Raw genomic sequence first — 18,710 nt, 5'->3', positions numbered from 1 at the left:
CTCACTGCAAGCTCCGCCTCCCGGGTTCACGCCATTCTCCCGCCTCAGCCTCCCGAGTAGCTGGGACCACAGGCGCCCGCCACCTCGCCCGGCTAATTTTTTGTATTTTTTAGTAGAGACGGGGTTTCACCGTATTAGCCAGCATGGTCTCGATCTCCTGACCTCGTGATCCGCCCATCTCGGCCTCCCAAAGTGCTGGGATTACAGGCTTGAGCCACCGCGCCCGGCCGAACTCAAACAAATTTACAAGAAAAAACAAACAACCCCATCAAAAAGTGGGCAAAGCATATGAACAGACACTTCTCAAAAGAAGACATTTATGCAGCCAACAGACACATGAAAAAATGTTCATCTTCACTGGTCATCAGAGGAATGCAAATCAAAACCACAATGAGATACCATCTCACACCAGTTAGAATGATGATCTTCAAAAAGTCAGGAAACAACAAATGCTGAAGAAGATGTGGAGAAATAGGAATGCTTTTACACTGTTAATGGAAGCATAAACTAGTTCAACCATTGTAGAAGACAGTGTGGCGATTCCTCAAGGATCTAGGGCTAGAAATACCATTTGACCCAGTGATTCCATTACTGGGCATATACCCAAAGGATTATAAATCATGCTACTATAAAGACACATGCACACGTATGTTTATTACGGAACTATTCACAATAGCAAAGACTTAGAGCCAACCCAAATGTCAATCAATGATAGACTGGATTAAGAAAATGTGGCACATGTACACCATGGAATACTATGCAGCCATAAAAAAGGATGAGTTCATGTCCTTTGCAGGGACAAGGATGAAGCTGGAAACTATCATTCTGAGAAACCTATCACAAGGACAGAAACCAAACACCACATGTTCTCACTCATAGGTGGGAATTGAACAATAAGAAGACTTGGTCCCAGGGTGGGGAACATCACACACTGTGGCCTGTCATGGGATGGAGGACTGGGGAAGGGATACCATTGGGAGAAATACCTAATGTAAATGAGGGATGGATGGGTGCAGTGGCCCAGCATGACACATGTATACTTATGTAATGACCCTGCATGTTGTACATATGTACCCTAAAACTTAAAGTATAATAATTTTTTAAAAAGGACCTGGAATTAGAGTTACATAGGAAGAGTAAGTTCAAGAGATCTACTCTACAGCCTGGTGACTATAGTTAATGATGATAAAGCGTGTTCTTGGAAAATGCAGAGAGTGAACATTGAGTTCTCACTATAGAAATGATAACTATGTGTGCTAATGCATTGTTAATTGGATAAATTTAACTATTTCACAATATATATACTTTAAAACATCATGTTGCACACAATACAATAAATAATTTTTTTTTTTTTTTTTGAGACAGGTCTTGCTCTGTTGCCCAGGCTGGAATGCAGTGCTGCCATCGTGGCTCACTGCAGCCTGGATCTCCCAGGCTCAAGTTATCCCCCCACCTCAACCCCCAAGTAGCTGGAACTACAGGTGCATGTTCAGGTTTTTTTGTGCTGTTTTTTTTATTTTTGTGGGTACATAGTAGGTATATATATTTATGGGGTACATGAGGTGTTTTGATACAGGCATGCAATGTGAAATAAGCACTTCATGGAGAATGGGGCATCCATCCCCTCAAGCATTTATCCTTTGAGTTGCAAACAATCCAATTACATTTTTAAAATTATTTTAAAATATACAATTCAGGTATTATTGACTACAGTCGCCCTGTGGTGCTATCAAGTAGCAAGTCTTATTTATTCTTTCTAACCATTTTTTGTACCCATTAACCATCTCGACCTTCCCCCCAGCCCTCCACTCCCCTTTCCAGCCTCTGGTAACCATCCTTCTACTCTGCGTCCATGAATTCAATTGTTTTGATTTTTAGATCCCACAAATAAGTGAGACCATGTAGTGTTTGTCTTTCTGTGCCTGGCTTGTTTCACTTAACATAATGATCTCCTAATTTCTTTTTTTAGTCCATTCAATTCTACATCATCTTCTAATTTTTTTAACTATGTTGTAGACACAGGGTTTTATCATGTTGCCCAGGCTGGTCTCGAACTCCTGAGTTCAAGTGATCCTCCCACCTCTGCCTCTGCCTCCCAAAGTGCTGGGATTACAGAGGTGAGCTACCACGCCCAGCCTTGTTTTTTGTTTTTTGTTTTCTTTTATCTCACCTGGGACAGATGAGATTCATTTTTAAATACTCAAGTTAAAAAGCGGAGATGGAGGTGGAAGAAGAGATGAAACAAGATCGTTTGTGTGTTGAAAACCTCTGGTGATGCTAAGGCCGGGCGCGGTGGCTCAAGCCTGTAATCCCCGCACTTTGGGAGGCCGAGATGGGCGGATCACAAAGTCAGGAGATCGAGACCATCCTGGCTAACAGGGTGAAATCCCATCTCTACTAAAAAATACAAAAAAACTAGCCGGGCGAGGTGGCGGGCGCCTGTAGTCCCAGCTACTCGGGAGGCTGAGGCAGGAGAATGGCATAAACCCGGGTGGCAGAGCTTGCAGTGAGCTGAGATCCGGCCACTGCACTCCAGCCTGGGCGACAGAGCGAGACTCCGTCTCAAAAAAAAATAAATAAATAAATAAATAAATAAAAATAAAAATAAAAAATAAAAAAATTAGCTGAACATGGTGGTACGGGCCTGTAGTCCCAGGTAATTGGGGTGCCAAGGCAGGAGGATCACTTGAGCTCAGGAGGTAAAAGAAAGAGGGAAGGGAGGGAGGGAGGAAGGAAGGAAGGAAGGAAGGAAGGAAGGAAGGAAGGAAGGAAGGAAGGAAGGAAGGAAGGAAGGAAGGAAGGAAGGGGCAATACATACAATTATACCATTTCTGGTGTGTGTTTTTTAATAGCCATCCTAATGAACATGAAGTGATATCTCTTGCTTTTGATTTGCATTTCCCTAGACGGCTAGTGATTTTGAACATCTTTTCATAAAAGGGTCTTTTTAAGATGGGAGAAATACAGCTTATTGGGGGGTTTTTTGCTTGTTTTGTTTTGTTTTGTTTTTTTGAGACAGAGTCTCGCTCTGTCGCCCAGACTGGAGTGCAATGGTGTGATCTCAGCTCATTGCAAACTCTGCCTCCTGGGTTCAAGCAATTCTCCTGCCTCAGCCTCCTGGGACTACAGGCCCGGGACACCATGACCAGTTATTTTTGTATTTGTAGTAGAGTTGGGGTTTCACCATGTTGGCCAGGCTGGTCTCGAACTCCTGACCTCTAGTGATCTGCCCACCTCGGCCTCCCAAAATGCTGGGATTACAGGCATGAGCCACCATACCCGGTCAGCTTATTGGATCTTTATGAAAAATATTCAATAGAGAGAAGAAAACAAATCACACAGGGAGTGAAAACATGACACAGGCACTTTGGAAACGAGTTTGAAAGTTTCTTATAAATATACACTTATCATAGAACCCAGCAGTCACATTCACAGATATGTCTAGATAGATGAAACATAGATCCCCACAAAGACATATACATATACACCAAGAATAATACATATTATTATCTACAATAGCCAGACCTTGGAAACAATCCACATTTCCATCAACTGGTGAAAAGCAAATTGTGGCACATCTACATGAGGTGACATGCTACTCCTCAATGAAAAGGAATGAGCTTCTGATGTATGTAACACATGGCTGACTCTCAAAAGCATTACATACGCTTCCCAGAAGCAGCCTTGGCATACAGAAGAAAGGCCCAGCCATATATTTTCATTTATATGAAATGTAGATCGATAGTGGGAAGAAAAAGCTAGAACAGGGCTAGATGCAGTGGCTCAAGCCTGTAATCCCAGCACTTTGGGAGGCTGAGGTGGAAGGACTGCTTGAGCCCAGGAGTTCAAGATCAGCTTGGGCAACATAGAGAGACCTCTGTCTCTACAAAATTGTTTAAAATTAGCCAGTTGTGATGGCTATGCCTGTACTTCCAGCTACTCGGGAGGCTGAGGCAGGAGTATCGCTTGAGCCAGGGAGGTCGAGGTTGCAGTGAACAGTGATCACACCACTGCACTCCAGCCTGGGAGACAGAGCAAGACCCTGTCTCAAAAGAAGAGAAAAAAAAACTAGAACAGCGGTTGCCCACAAGAGATGGAGCATGCTTGACTAGGAAGGAGTATGAAAGAGTGTTATTATTATTATTATTATTATTATTATTATTATTATTATTATTTTAGAGAAGGGTCTCTCTTTGTCACCCAGGCTGGAGTGCAGTGGTGTGGTCATAGCTCACTGTAACCTGGAACTCCTGGGCGCAAGTGATCTTCCACCTCAGCCTCTCAAGTAGTTGAGATCACAGGTGTGCACCACCACACTTAGCTATTGTTTTTTTCTTTTTTTAATAGAGACGAGGGTCTCACAATGTTGCGCAGCCTGGTCTCAGTTTTCTGGCCTCAAGTGATCCTCCCACCTCATCCTCCTCTAGCTAGGATTACAGGCACAAACCACCAGGCCCAGCTCCAAGAGAACTTTCTGGGATGATAAAAATATTCTGTATCTTCATAGGGATTTGGATGCATTCAAAATTCAGCAAATGTTCGCTTACAATGTGTGTATTTCATCACATGTAAATTTTACCTAAAGGAATTGTTAAGGGAAAACGCCACCTACACTCGTTCACATGAGCTATGACCCAGTAAAGAGAATCAAGTCCTCCAGTTGGCGATGGAATGGGATCTGGCACAGCAAGGGGGGCTCACCTAAGCCTGACATGGGACAGTGTGTGGTTCTAGCAGGAAGGAAGGCTGCACGTGCCGTCCAGACGCCAGTGGGCAGGAGGATAGGATGGTGGAGGATGCTCCCGCTCACTGCCCATTGCTGCCGTTCTCTCCATGAGATAAGAAGCGGGATCATCAACATAGAGTGAGGTGAGTGAAGAGCGTTTTGGAGTTTGAGGAGGCAGGAAGAAAAGGATAGGAATAGGGCGGGGGGGGGAGTCCCAAGAGAGGACAACGAAAGGCGAGCCATTCTTCTACCATGGAGTGTGTTTCAGTTTTCTGCAATACGCCAGTGGTTCTCAACTGGGTTGATTTTTTTCCTCCCAAGGGGACATTCAATAATATCTGGAGTCGTGTTTGTTTGCAACAACTGGTAGGGAGTGAGTGGGTTCTGTCATCTACTGAGTAGAAACCAAGGGCGCCACTAAACATCCTACCATACACAGGACACGGCCCCCACCACCCCACGAAGGCCCAAGACATCAACAGCGGTGAGCTGAGAAACTGCAATACATCCCTTCCTTGCCCCAAGTTCCCTCTGTAGCAGGACAGCACGTCAGACCAACAGAACTCAAAGCCTCTTAAAACTCCCCTTCTTGGCCACACATGGTGGCTCACACCCGTAATCCCCAGAGGCCCAGGTGGGAGGATCGCTTGAGCCCAGGAGTTGGGGACCAGCCTGGGTGACATAGCAAGATCTCATCTCTACTAAAAATTTTAAAAATTAGCCAGGTGTGGTGATACACGCCTGTAGTCCCAGCTACTTGGGAGGCTGAAGCAGGAGAATCCCTGGAGCCCAGGAGATCGAGGCTGCAATGAGCTATGATCACACCACTACACTCCAGTCTGGGTGACAGAGTGAGACTCTGTGTCAAAACAAACTAACTAACTGCCCTTCTCATAAATCCCAGTTTCCCCAATCAGGTGGTCTCATTAGACCAATCTTTTTTTCTTTCTTTCTTTCTTTCTTTCTTTCTTTCTTTCTTTCTTTCTTTCTTTCAGTCAGAGTTTCACTCTTGTTGCTCAGGCTGGAGTGTAATGGTGCAATCTCGCCTCACTGCAACCTCTGCCTCCCGGGTTCAAGCGATTCTCCTGCCTCAGCCTCCTGAGTAGCTGGGATTATAGGCATGCACCACTATGCCTGGCTAATTTTTTTTTTTTTTTTTTGTATTTTTAGTAGAGACAGCGTTTTGCCATGTTGGTCAGGCTGTCTCAAACTCCTGACCTCAGGTGATCCACCCACCTCAGCCTCCCAAAGTGCTGGGATTACAAGTATGAGCTACCGCGCCCGGCCTCATTAAGCCCCTCTTAACCAAGTTCTAAGGTGAGGGATAAGCTGCTTACAGGGTTGGCATGCATCCAGCACTGCACCCTCCCCTTAAAGGTAGGGAGCAGATGCCAAGGGAAACTAGAGCTATATAATCCCATCATCAAGCCTTCAGCCCTCTTCCAGGACCTGCCCCAACCTGCCTTCCCAGGACTGAAACAACAGCATGGGTCCCACCTCCATCCCACCATACGCCTGGGACCTAGGGTGTCAAATTCCCCAGGACCTCCAAACACTTCCTCCTCTGCCCCTCTGAGAACAGCAATCCTGGTGCACACCCACGAACCTGTGTGGGTAGTTTACCTCCACCTGGCCTCCCAGACCTTTGACCTCAGGGGCTTTCCACCCAGCCCAGTCCCTGGCACCAGAGCCCTGGCCCAGCTCCAGGTTTTGCAATCTCCCCTTGTGACCTGGCCAGGAGGTGGGTAACTAGGGCCAGTTTTTGTTTGGTTTTTTTTTGAGACTCTATTGCCCAGGCTGGAGTGCAGTGGTGTGATCTTGGCTCACTGCAACCTCCACCTCCTGGGTTCAAGCGATTCTCCTGCCCCAGCCTCCCAAGTAGCTTGGACTACAGGTGTGAGCCACCATGCTCAGCTAAATTTTTGTATTATTAGTAGAGACGAAGTTTCTCCATGTTGGCCAGGCGGGTCTCAAACTCCTGACTTCAGGAGATCCACCCACCTCGGCCTCCCAAAGTGCTGGGATTACAGGCACGAGCCACCCTGCCCAGCCTACTAGGGCAAGTTTCTAAGGCAGGAGCCAAGAGTAGACATGGCTGGTGGGGTGTTCGGGAGGGCAGCAGGAAGGCTGTTTATGAGCCGGTGGTGCGAGAGACTGTCATTCTAGTCTGAGAGCCTGTTTCCCTGTGACTTCCAGCTCTGTCCTTCTCCTAAACACTCCTTCAACCTCAGCCTGGCTTCAGTCCCACCAAGGGCAGTGTGACTCGTGGAGACATGAGAGACAGAGAGAGTGAGAGACCGGAGAGATCAGGAGAGAGTGACTGAGAAGGACTTACAGGGAGATCAGGGAGAGACGCAGAGAGAAGGAGAAAGCCCAGAGAGCGGAAGAAATGAAGACCCAGAATTGAACAATGAGATCACCTGGACATGGGAAGGGGATCATCACACACCGGGGCCTATTGTGGGGAGGGGGGAGGGGGGAGGGGGGAGGGATGGTATTGGGAGTTATACCTGATGTAAATGACGAGTTGATGGTTGCTGATGAGTTGATGGGTGCAGCACACCAACATGGCACACGTATACATATGTAACAAACCTGCACGTTGTGCACGTGTACCCTAGAACTTAAAGTATAATAAAAAAAAAAAGAAATGAAGACCCAGAAACACCAAGGGAGAGACAAATAGAGACACAGAGACACAAAAAGATTGAGAAGCAGAGACTGTAGAGGCAGAAGTAAAGCAAGACATAGCATTTCAAAGACCCATGGCAAGAGACAGGGAACGACAAGAAGAGCTATGCTCTGGAGAGAAACGGACATAGCCAGGGCCACTCGGCCCATCAGTGGCAGAACTTTACTTGAACCCAGAGAAAGAGAACCAAGTGCCCCAAATACAAAAGGGACCCAGCCCCCATCCCTGGCCCATCATTTTGCCACAGCCCCACAACTACCCCATTTCCTCTACCCCAAAACCAGGCCCAGGGTCTGAATGGCAAAAAAAAAAAAAGAAAAAGAAAGAAGAAAGCTTTGCCCCATCCCAGGAGGGCCCACCAGGTGTGGCCCCCTCCCACGGCACCTTTCCAGTTTGCGTTGAGCCCTGGGGCCACAGGAAAGGTATGGCAGGGTGGTGGGAGGGAATTAAAGTTCACTGCGAGAACAAGAAAAGGGGGGTTAAGGAGGAGGGTGTGGGCAGAAACAACTTAAGAACAACCTCTGGCCACCCGAGCACACCCAGAGCTGCAGAGTACGTGTCTGGAGCGGCCTGGCCAGTGTCTCCTGCAGCTCAGCAGGTAAAGGGCCCCGGTGAGGGATGCAGAGGAGGAGGGGGTGGCTCCCAAGAGAGGCTGGGTCGCCAGCTCCAATCTCTGTCTCTGAGACTGGCTAGGAATCTTCTTTGCTGTCTCCTCTGAGAGCTCTCGCATCCCTGTTCTGAGCACCGGGATTTCTGTACTGGCACTTAACCCAGCGGGTGGCATCTCTCTCTGCAGTGCGACCCCATGGTTGGCAACACTTGATTCTTTCCTGCCACTGTTTCTGCCTGTGCCCATCCTCTCTGTTTCAGTCTCTTTCTCTCTCTCTCTCTCTTTTTTTTTTTTTTTTGTTTGAGGCTGGATTGCAGTGGTTCTATCTCGGCTCATCGCAACTTCCACCTTCCGGGTTCAAGCGATTCTCCTGCTTCAGCCTCCCGAGTAGTTGGGATTACAGGCACCCGCCACCACACCCGACTAATTTCTGTGTTTTTAGTAGAGACAGGGTTTCACCATATTGGCCAGGCTGGTCTCAAGCTCCTGACCTCAGGTGATCCGCCTGCCTCGGCCTCCCAAATGCGAGGATTACAGGCACGACCACTGCGCCTGGCCTCAGTCTCTTTTGATCTGCCCTTTGCAGCCTACCCATGTCTTTGTGTGCCTCTAACATTCCCTGCCTCTCTTATTCTCTCTCTCTCTCTCTCTCCATCTCTATGTGACTCTGTCTTTGTGTATCTGTTTCTGTCTGTCATTCTCTTGCCCTCAGTCTCTGTGTCTAGCTCTGTCTCTTCCTCTCTCTGTCTCTTTCACCCTTTTTCTCTCCATCCTTCCATGTCCATCTCTGTCTCTCAGTCAGTGTCCATCTCGCTGTCTCTGCATTCAATCTCTCTTGTCTTTCCCTAGCTCTGTGTCTGTCTAGTTCTGTCTCTTTCTTCCTCTAGTCTATGTCAGCCTCTCTCTTTCTGTGACATGCTCTCTAGCTCTCCCGATCTCTGTGTTTGTCTGTCTCTGTCCCTGTATGTCTTGATCTCTCTTTATCACTGTCTCTGTATGAGAATCAGTCTCTTGACAGACAGGTGATGATAGATAGATAGATAGATAGATAGATAGATAGATAGATAGATAGAAGATACATAGATAATAGATTATGATACATAGATAGCAGATAGATGATAGAGATAGGTAGATAGATAATAGATGATAGATAGATAATAGATCAATGATAGACAGATGATAGGAGAATAGATGATGGATAGACAGATGATAGATAGATAGATAGATAGATAGATAGATAGATAGATAGATAGATGATGGACAGATGATAGATAATAGATGAAAGAAAGAAAGAAAGTGGAAAGAAAAGAAAGAGAAGAAACAGAAAGAAGAAAAAAGAAAGAAAGAGAAAGAAAGGAAAGAAAGAAAAGAAAGAAAGAAAGGAAAGAAAGAAAGAAAGAGAGAAAGAAAGAAAGAAAGAAAAAGAAAGAAAGAAAAGAAAAGAAAGAGAGAAAGAGAAAGAAAGAAACAGACGGGTGGTAGACGATAGATGGCTGATAGGTAGACAGACATCTGTACATATGTAGATCGCTCACTGGTTTTCTGTCTCATTATCTTTATGCATATCTCTCAACCTCTCTTAGTCTCTGTTCCTCTATCCCTTGTCTCTCTCCATTTCTGTCTCTGTGTTTCTGTCTCATTATCTGTCTGTATGTTGACTATCTCTGCCTCTTTCCTCCTTTCTCCCTCCCTTCCCCAACCCCTGGCCTCTCCCGGTCTCCTTCTCTCCATGTGCCTTCATTTCCAGGGCCTAGGGAAGGCAAGTCTCAGGGGAGATCAGGAAAGGAGAGATCCCACTCTCTCCTCAGCGATGTCCTCTCCCACTTTGCCCTCCAGACGCCAGCAGTTGCCTTCACCATGGACGGCATAAGCACAGCCATCTTACTCCTGCTCCTGGCTCTCGTCTGTCTGCTCCTGACCCTAAGCTCAAGAGATAAGCGAAAGCTGCCTCCAGGACCTAGACCCCTCCCACTCCTGGGAAACCTGCTGCTGCTTCGCTCCCAAAACATGCTGACTTCTCTCACTCAGGTGCAAGGCCCTTAGCTTGGGTGACGGTGGAAGGATCAGGAGGAGGGGGCCCATGGCCACAGGAACCCCTGTAACTTCTGTCTTCTTATCCCTAGCTGAGCAAGGAGTATGGCTCTGTGTACACAGTGCACCTGGGGCCCAGGCGGGTGGTGGTCCTCAGCGGGTACCAAGCCGTGAAGGAGGCCCTGGTGGACCAGGGAGAGGAGTTTAGTGGCCGCGGTGACTACCCTGTCTTTTTCAACTTTACCAAGGGCAATGGTAAGCCTCATCCTTGTCTCCTCTACTCTGGGCCTTTTCCATATTGAGGGAGGGGGTGAGGGTGGAGACTGTCATCTCAATCTTGATACTCAGGGCTGCTGGCATCACTGATGACACCCAGTGCAATGCAGTGAGGTAGTGTTGGTCTACAGTGAAGTCCGTCCCACCTTCCCCACCTCCAGATCCCACCACTGTCCTGAATTCCACTCTCGTACCACTCCCCATCTCCATCCAACCCCAACCCCATTGTCATCCCAACCCCTAGCTCTATCCCAACCACATCATCAACTTTCCAACTCAATCAAGTGGCCCCAGTTCCCACTGACCACCTCAACCCAATCCCAGTCCCCATCAACCTTTCTCCCATGTTCACCACATCAACCCCACCTTCATCCCTATTCACAACACTGATGGCATCTCAATCCAACCTTCATTCCCATTATGAACCCTATCCCAGTCCCCACTTTAATTTCTATTATCAACCCCATCCTAGTCCCTTTAGTCAAACTGAATATATATATATATACTTTTAATCCGAGATGAGGCTTGCTCTGTCACCCAGGTTGGAGTGAAGTGGTGCAATTTCAGCCCACTGCAACCTCCGCCTCCCAGGCTCATGTGATTCTCCTGTCTCAACCTCCTGAGTAGCTGGGACTACAGGTGCACACCACCACACCTGGCTAATTTTTTGTGTTTTTAGTAGAGATGGGGTTTTGCCATGTTGGCCAGGCTGGTCTCGAACTCCTAACCTCAGGTGATCCACCTACCTCGGCCTCCCAAATTGTTGGGATTACAGGCCTGAGCCACTGCTCCTGGCCCAAACTGAATTCTACTGCTACTTTTCCCCAACCTCAGTCCCATCTCCTAATCCAATTGCCCAATGAAATTTCCAGTTCCCAGTTCTCACTTTCAATCTTAAACTCACTACCATCACCAAAACAAACTCATCACATATCTACCCAACCCCAAGCTCAAGTTCAGTCCCAATCTATCAATCCTCCTCATCCTAGCCAACTTCATCCCCATCACCAGCTTCAAATCCAATTTATCATCAATCTCATAACCCCCTTCATGCCCAACTGTCATTCCCAACCTAACCCAAACTCAACTCCATCCTCAGCCATCCAGCGATTCGTATCATTCACTCAAAACCTCATCTAGGTCAATATCCTGTCCTTCTAAGGCTTAGAAATCACCCTAGTCTTGTGGTCTTCAAAGTTAATTTATTTATTTAGTTATTTTTGAGACGGAGTCTCGTTCTGTTGCCCAGGCTGGAGTGCAGTGGCGTGATCTTCGCTCACTGCAACCTCTGCTTCCCGGGTTCAAATATTCTCCTGCCTCAGCCTCCTGAGTAGCTGGGATTACAGGTGTGCACCACTATGCCTGGCTAATTTTTGTATTTTTAGTAGAGACTGGGTTCACCATGTTGGCCAGGCTGGTCTTGAACTCCTGACCTTGTGATCTGCCCTCCTCAGCCTCCCAAAGTGCTGGGATTACAGGCGTGAGCCACTGTGCCCAGCCCCAAACTTTATTTTAAACACAAATCTCTGTTCAAAGGAAGCTATGTGACAAGACCTAACAAATGATGGAAGGAAGGAGGGACCAACAGAAGGAAGGAGGAAGAAAGGAAAAAGGAAAGAAGGAAGGAGGGAGGGGAGGGAGAGAGGGAGGGAAGGAGGGGAGGGAGAGAAGGAGGGAAGGAGGGGAGGGAGAGAAGGAGGGAAGGGAGGGAGAGAGGGAGGAAGGGACGGGATGGAGAGAAGGAGAGAGGGATGGAGGGGTGGAGGGGGAGAGGGAGAGAGGGAGGGAGGGAGGTGAGGGAAGGGGAGGAAGGGAGAGAGGGAGGGGAGGGAGGGAGGGAGAGGGAGGGAGGAAGGAAGGGAGGGAAGGAGGGAAGGGAGAGGGGAGGGAGGGAAGGAGGAAAGGGAGAGGGGAGGGAGGGAAGGAGGGAATGGAGGGAGGGAGGGAGGGAGGGGGAGAGAAGGAAGCCATCATGATTGGAAAGGGGATCCTGGAGACCTGCATCCTGGACTCTTCTCTCCTCACCTCCAAAGAATGCCTAGGGCTCTCCCTGGCTCCTGCATTAGATGGGTCCCAGTTGCCCCAGGATTTGAAATCAGAGAGCTCTGGCACAATATTACAATCCTGTGTATTAGGTACACGTTCCATCCTTCATGCTCCCTTCCCTGGCTTCATCTGATGACCTTACCTGTCCAGGTGCACCAGATGCAAGCAGGTAGAGACAGGGTGCTTGAGAAAGTCACCTTGCTACTTTTGCACAGAAAACATCTGGAAGGGTACATCGTTTGTTACCAGAAATAGCCACCACCTAGTTATTCAATACACTGCACAGAGGGTAACAGCAGGGTTCTGCCACTCACTGGCTGTGTACCCTTGGGCCAGAGGCCTCCCTTCTCTGCCCCTCGGTCGGCTACCATGAGAAAATTATAATAGCATTGACTCCATGTTACAAGGAGTCAATGAGATAATGCATAAAAATTCAGGCAATACACGATAACATTTTTTCTCTTCTTTAGTATCTAGTTCTCTGCTAGGTCCAGAGGAACCAGAGATAAACACATCTGAGACTTTATCCTATAGAGGTCCCAGGCCAGTGGAAGACACAGGCATCACCAACCAGATTGTCCATCCCAGAGTGGTCCAGGCTGGGATGGGGGAAGCCTGGGGAGCCATGGAAACCCTAAGGAAGCACTTGGCCCAGCCTAGAAGGGAGGAGGAGCCAGAGAAGGCTTCCTGGAAGAGGGGACCTCTAAGCTGAAACCTAAGGAATGAAGATGAGTATTCAGGAGAATGCAGGGCGTGAAAGTGCTGTGGGAAGGACCAGCCTGTGCAAAAACTGTGGGTCCAGGGAGGGAAGAGATGGGGTCTGTTTTGTTCCTGGATCAATTCCCAGTGTCCTGGTGCTTATTTTTCTTGCCTATCTCTCTTATTCGTGCATTTAACAATCAACAAGCAGGCCGGGCACAGCGGTTCACACTGTAATCCCAGCACTTTGGGAGGCCGAGGTGAATGGACCACCTGAGGCCAGGAGTTCGGTACCACCCTGGCCAACATGGTGAAACCTCATCTCTATTAAAAATACAAAAATTAGGCCAAGTGCGATGGTTCACGCCTGTAATCCCAGCAGTTTGGGAGGCCAAGGCAGGTGGATCACAAAGTCAGGAGATCGAGATCATCTGGTCAACATGGTGAAACCACATCTCTTCTAAAAATACCAAAATTAGCTGGGCGTGGTGGTGCATGGCTGTAATCCCAGCTACTCAGGAGGCAGCATTGGGTAGGAGGCAGGAGAACGGCTTGAACCCGTGAGGTGGAGGTTGCAGTGAGCCGAGATTGTACCACTGCACTCCAGCCCGGCAACACAGCGAGACTCCATCTCTCCCTCTCTCTCTCTGTATGTGTGTGTGTGTGTGTATATATATGTGTGTATATGTGTGTGTGTGTATATATGTGTGTATATGTGTATATATACACACACACACACACACATATCTATAAGGTGGGCATAGTTGTGTATACCTGTAATCCCAGCTAGTCAGAAGGCTGAGGCAGGAGAACCACTCGATCCCAGGAGGCAGAGAGTGCAGTGAGCCGAGATGGTGTCACTGCACTCCAACCTGGGTGACAGAGCGAGACTCTGTCCCAAAAATAATAATAATAATCAATAAGCAATCATCAGCACCTCCTGTGTGACACCCTCTGCAATGGACAATGCTAAGGATGCACTGGTGACCATGACGGGCACCCACTCTGCCTTCACAGTTCTGTGAAGGAGACAGTCCCATCACCAGACAGTAACAGCCCAGAGTGATCAGGTTCTTAATGGGGAAACAGAGGCAGAGTGACAGGACTGTGGTGAGGGAAGCCCACGGTCCTATGGAAGCTTGAAGGAGACCCCTAACTTGGAGGGTCCAGGAGGGCTTACTGGAAGAAGCCAGGGAGATTCCAAACTCCGTCCCTCTCCCAGCAAATACCAGGAGAGGGGACCTGGATGGCAGTGGCCTCAGGATGAGTTCCCGGTTAAGCTGGCCCCCTCCTCTTCTCCCCAGGCATTGTCTTCTCCAGTGGGGATCGATGGAAGGTCCTGAGACGGTTCTCTATCCAGATTCTACGGAATTTCGGGATGGGGAAGAGAAGCATCGAGGAGCGGATCCTAGAGGAGGGCAGCTTCCTGCTGGCAGAGCTGCGGAAAACTGAAGGTCGGGAATTTTTTTTTTTTTTTTTTTTTCAAATAGGCTGGAGTGCAGTGGCACAATCTTGGCTCACTGCAGCCTTGACCTCCTGGGCTCAAACCATCCTCCCACTTCAACCTCTCAAAATAGCTGGTACTTCAGGTGTGCTCCACCACACCCAGCTTATTTTAAAATTTTTTGTAGAGACAGGGTCTCACTATGTTGCCCAGGCCAGTCTCAAACTCCTGTGGTCAAATGATCCTCTTGCCTCAGCCTCCCAAAGTGCTAGAACTACAGGCGTGCACCACCATGCCTGGCCAGGCCTTTGAATCCAGTCCATCCTCATAATTCACATCCATTCTCTCTTTTTTTTTTTTTTTTTTGAGATGGGAGTCTCACTCTGTTGCACAGGCTGGAGTGCAGTGGTGTGATCTCAGCTCATTGCAACCCCTGCCTCCCAGGTTCAAGAGATTCTCTTGCCTCGGACTCCCAAGCAGCTGGAATTTCAGGTGCCCGCCAACACACCTGGCTAATTTTTGTATTTTTAGTAGAGATGGGAGTTTTGCCATGTTGGCCAGGCTCGTCTTGAACTCCTGACCTCAGGTGATCCACCTGCCTCGGCCTCCCAAAGCGTTAGGATTACAGACATGAGCCACCGCGCCCTGCCCTCTCTGTGGTATTCTGAGCCCAGCTGCTGTAACTGTGGTGGATGATGATGATGACGATGACGTTCTTGGGAACACACCCTGCGTGTGGATCTGTGCTAAGCACATTTTCACACATAAGCCCCTAAGCCTCAGAACAATCCATTTTGCAGAGGAGGAAATGGAGACAGACAGATTAAGCAACTAGCTTGAAGCAACAGAGCTAGAAAGTGGAGGAGCTAGGACTTAAATTTATGTCTGACACCCAAGTCCAGTCCACACCTGAATGCCCATTTATTGAGCACTTACTGGATACCAGGCATTATGCTAAAGTCTTAACATGTGTGAACCCGTTTCACCCTCCAGTAATCCTAGGAAGTGGGTGTTGTTACAGGGGAGGGAACCGAGGCCCAGAAAGGTTATATCACATGCCCAAGAAGTGGCAGAGCTGGGATATTTATATCCAGGTTAAAACTGCTTACCCATGGGGAAAAAAAAAGTTAATAAAAATATTCAGGCCAGGTAGGGTGGCTCACACCTGTAATCCCAACACTTTGGGAGGCCAAGGCAGGAGGATTGCTTGAGCCCAGGAGTTTGAGAGCAGCCTGGGCAACAAAGTGAGACCGTGGTCTCTATAAAAACTTAAAAATTAGCTGGGCACAGTGGCATGCACCTGTCGTCCCAGCAACATGGGAGGCTGAGGAGGATTACTTGAGCCTGGGAGGTTAAGGCTGCAGTGAGCTATGATCGTGCCACTGCACTCCAGCCTGGGTGACACAGCAAGACTCCATCCAAAAAAAAAAAAAAAAAAATCAACATTGACATGATGCCTACATATGCCAACACTGTTCCAGCACTTTATGTAAACTGCCTCCTTGAAAAAAATCACCCAAATCTAGGAAGTAGGTCCTATTATCAGCCCCATTTTACAGAAGAGGAAATTGAGGCAAAGAATGCTAAACAGCCCTCTTCGCTGATCTCCAAATCATTCTGCTTTTGGGCAAAAAATAATAATAATGTGGGCCAGTCATGGTGACTCACGCCTGTAATCCCAGCACTTTAAGAAGCCAAGGCAGGAGGATCACGTGAAGCCAGGAGTTCAAGACCAGCCTGCACAACATAGTGAGACCTCATTCTACAAAAACTTTTCAGATTAGCCAGGTATACAGCCAGGCACAGTGGCTCACGCCTGTAATCCCAGCACTTTGGGAGACCAAGCCAGGTGGATCACGAGGTCAAGAGATTGAAACCATCCTGGCCAACATGGTGAAACCCTGTCTCTACTAAAAATACAAAAATTAGCCAGGTGTGGTGGCAGGTGCCTGTGGTCCCAGTAACTCAGGAGGCTGAGGCAGGAGAATCACTTGAACCCTGGAGATGGAGGTTGCAGTGAGCCGACATCATGCCACTGCACTCCAACCTGGGGACAGAGTGAGACGCTGTCTCAAAAAAAAAAAAAATTAGCCAGGTGTATGCACCTGTAGTCCTAGCTGCTTGGAAGGCTGAGGCAGGAGGATCGTTTGAGCCCAGGAGTTGGAGGCTGCTGAGGCTATGATTGTGCCACAACACTCTAGCCTAGGTGACAAAGCAAGGCCCTGTCTCTTAAAAAATAATAATAATAACAATAATGTGGCAAGTGATACTGAAGGGGTTAAATGATGTGATGTAAGTGAAATAATAATAACTGCCTGTATTAGTTTCTTATTGCTATTGTAACGGATGACAGCAAACTGAGCAGCTTAAAACAATGCAAATTTAGTCTGTCATGGTTCTAGAGGTCCAAATTCTAAAGTGGGTTAGTAGGGCTGCTTTCCTTTGAAAATCTTTAGGGGAAAATTCATTTCTTCCTTTCTTTCTCTTTTTTTTTTTTTTTTTTTTTTTTTGCCAGGATCTCACTCTGGCACCCAGGCTGCAGTGCAGTGGCATGGTCTTGGCTCACTGCAGCCTCGACCTCCTGAGCTCAACTGATTCTCCCACCTTAGCTTCCCAAGTAGCTGGGACTACAGGCATGTGCCACCACATTCAGCTCATTCTTTTTAATCTTTTGTAGAGAGGGAGTCTTGCTATGTTGCCCAGGCTAGTCTCAAACTCCTGGGCTCAAGCAATCCTCCTACTTCAGCCTCCCAATATATTCTGGGATTACAGGTGTGAGCCACCGCACCCAGCCTACATTACCTTTTCTTACTCGGTCCCTCCTGCCTCCCTCTAAAAAGGATCCCAGTGATTACATTAGGCCCAGCCAGATAGTCTAGAGCAAACTTCTTGTCTCAGAATCCTCAACTTAATCCCACCTGCAAAGTCCTTTTTACCACGTAAGGGAACGAATTCACAGGTTGTAAGCATAAGGACATGGACATCTTTGGGGCCCATCACAGCCTGCCATGACACCGTGATCTGTGACAGCCTTGCACTGGGTCAGGCCCTTCACTGACTCCCAGTCACACACTCACTGACTCCTTATAGCAGCCCCATGATGAGAGAAGTGCCATCAGACCCATTTTACAGGTGAGAAAACTGAGGCTCAGAGAAAGGAAGTCAGTTTGCCCAAGTCACACCAAGACTAAGAGGCCAAAGAGGATTCAAACCGCGTCCATCTAACTCCAGATCTGGTTTTCTGGGCTGTGCTATTGTGTCCTGGGTGCTGTGCTGAAATGTGTTGTTTTGCCTGGGCATGGTGGCTCACGCCTATAATCCTAGCACTTTGGGAAACCGAGGTGGGCAGATCACTTGAGGTCAGGAGTTCAAGATCAGCCTGGCCAACATGCAGAAACCCCTTCTCTACCAAAAATACAAAAAAAAATTAGCCGGGTGTGATCTCAGCTCCTTGGGAGGCTGAGGTAGGAGAATTGCTTGAACCCGGGAGGCAGAGGTTGCAGTGAGCCGAGATCGTGCCACTGCACTCCAGCGTGGGCGACGGAGCCAGACTTTGTCTCAAAAAAAAAGAAAGAAATGTGCTGTTCGGTATTTACTATGGTCTGTTCAGCTGTTGGACGGCCAGATGCTAGGTGTTGTGTTATTTCTGGGTGAGATCGTAGAGTTGTCAGGCGCTGCATGTGGTTTTGTGTTGTGTCATCTGCTGGCTGCCAACGTTATTGCGTTGTTGCTGCATAGTGTGTCCTTTGTTCTACTGCCTTGATTGTACGTGTTGTGATGTCACATCGTGTGTTGGGTGCTGTCTGCTGGGTTGCTGTGTACTAGTGTGTGTTGTGTGGCAGGATTATGGAGCTGTATGCTGGCATGATGTGTTGGTGTGTGGTTACCGTGCCTTGGGATGTTTCCAGGCTGGTTGTTAGATCACCGAGTGTCCTGTGTTGGCATCTACTTGTGATCCTATTTGCTGGGTGTCCTGTTGCCCTGTGTTGTTGTGTTCCGTAATGCCTGATGATTGCCTTGTGCTATGTTGCGTGCTGTGTGTCGTGTTGCCAAGAATAGCCGGTTCTGTGGTTGGGTATTGTTGTTGTGGATGTGCTGCAGGAAGTTGTGGGTTCTGTGCTGTCTGTGGCACTGACACATGCTTTTGGGGTGTTGTTAAGCAGCATGTTGTGACCATGTGCCTGTG

The 18,710-nt window shown here is 48.1% G+C and overlaps 1 pseudogene; it reads left to right on the top strand.

Moving 5' to 3' along the window:
* The first annotated feature begins 7,956 nt into the window (after positions 1-7,956).
* LOC112611970 overlaps positions 7,957-18,710 on the top strand; it is a 22,454-nt pseudogene continuing 11,700 nt past the window's right edge.

This window comes from Theropithecus gelada, chromosome 19 (assembly GCF_003255815.1).
Source record: "Theropithecus gelada isolate Dixy chromosome 19, Tgel_1.0, whole genome shotgun sequence".
NCBI classification, from domain to species: Eukaryota; Metazoa; Chordata; class Mammalia; order Primates; family Cercopithecidae; genus Theropithecus; species Theropithecus gelada.
This window is presented reverse-complemented; position numbering and strand designations above follow the sequence as displayed.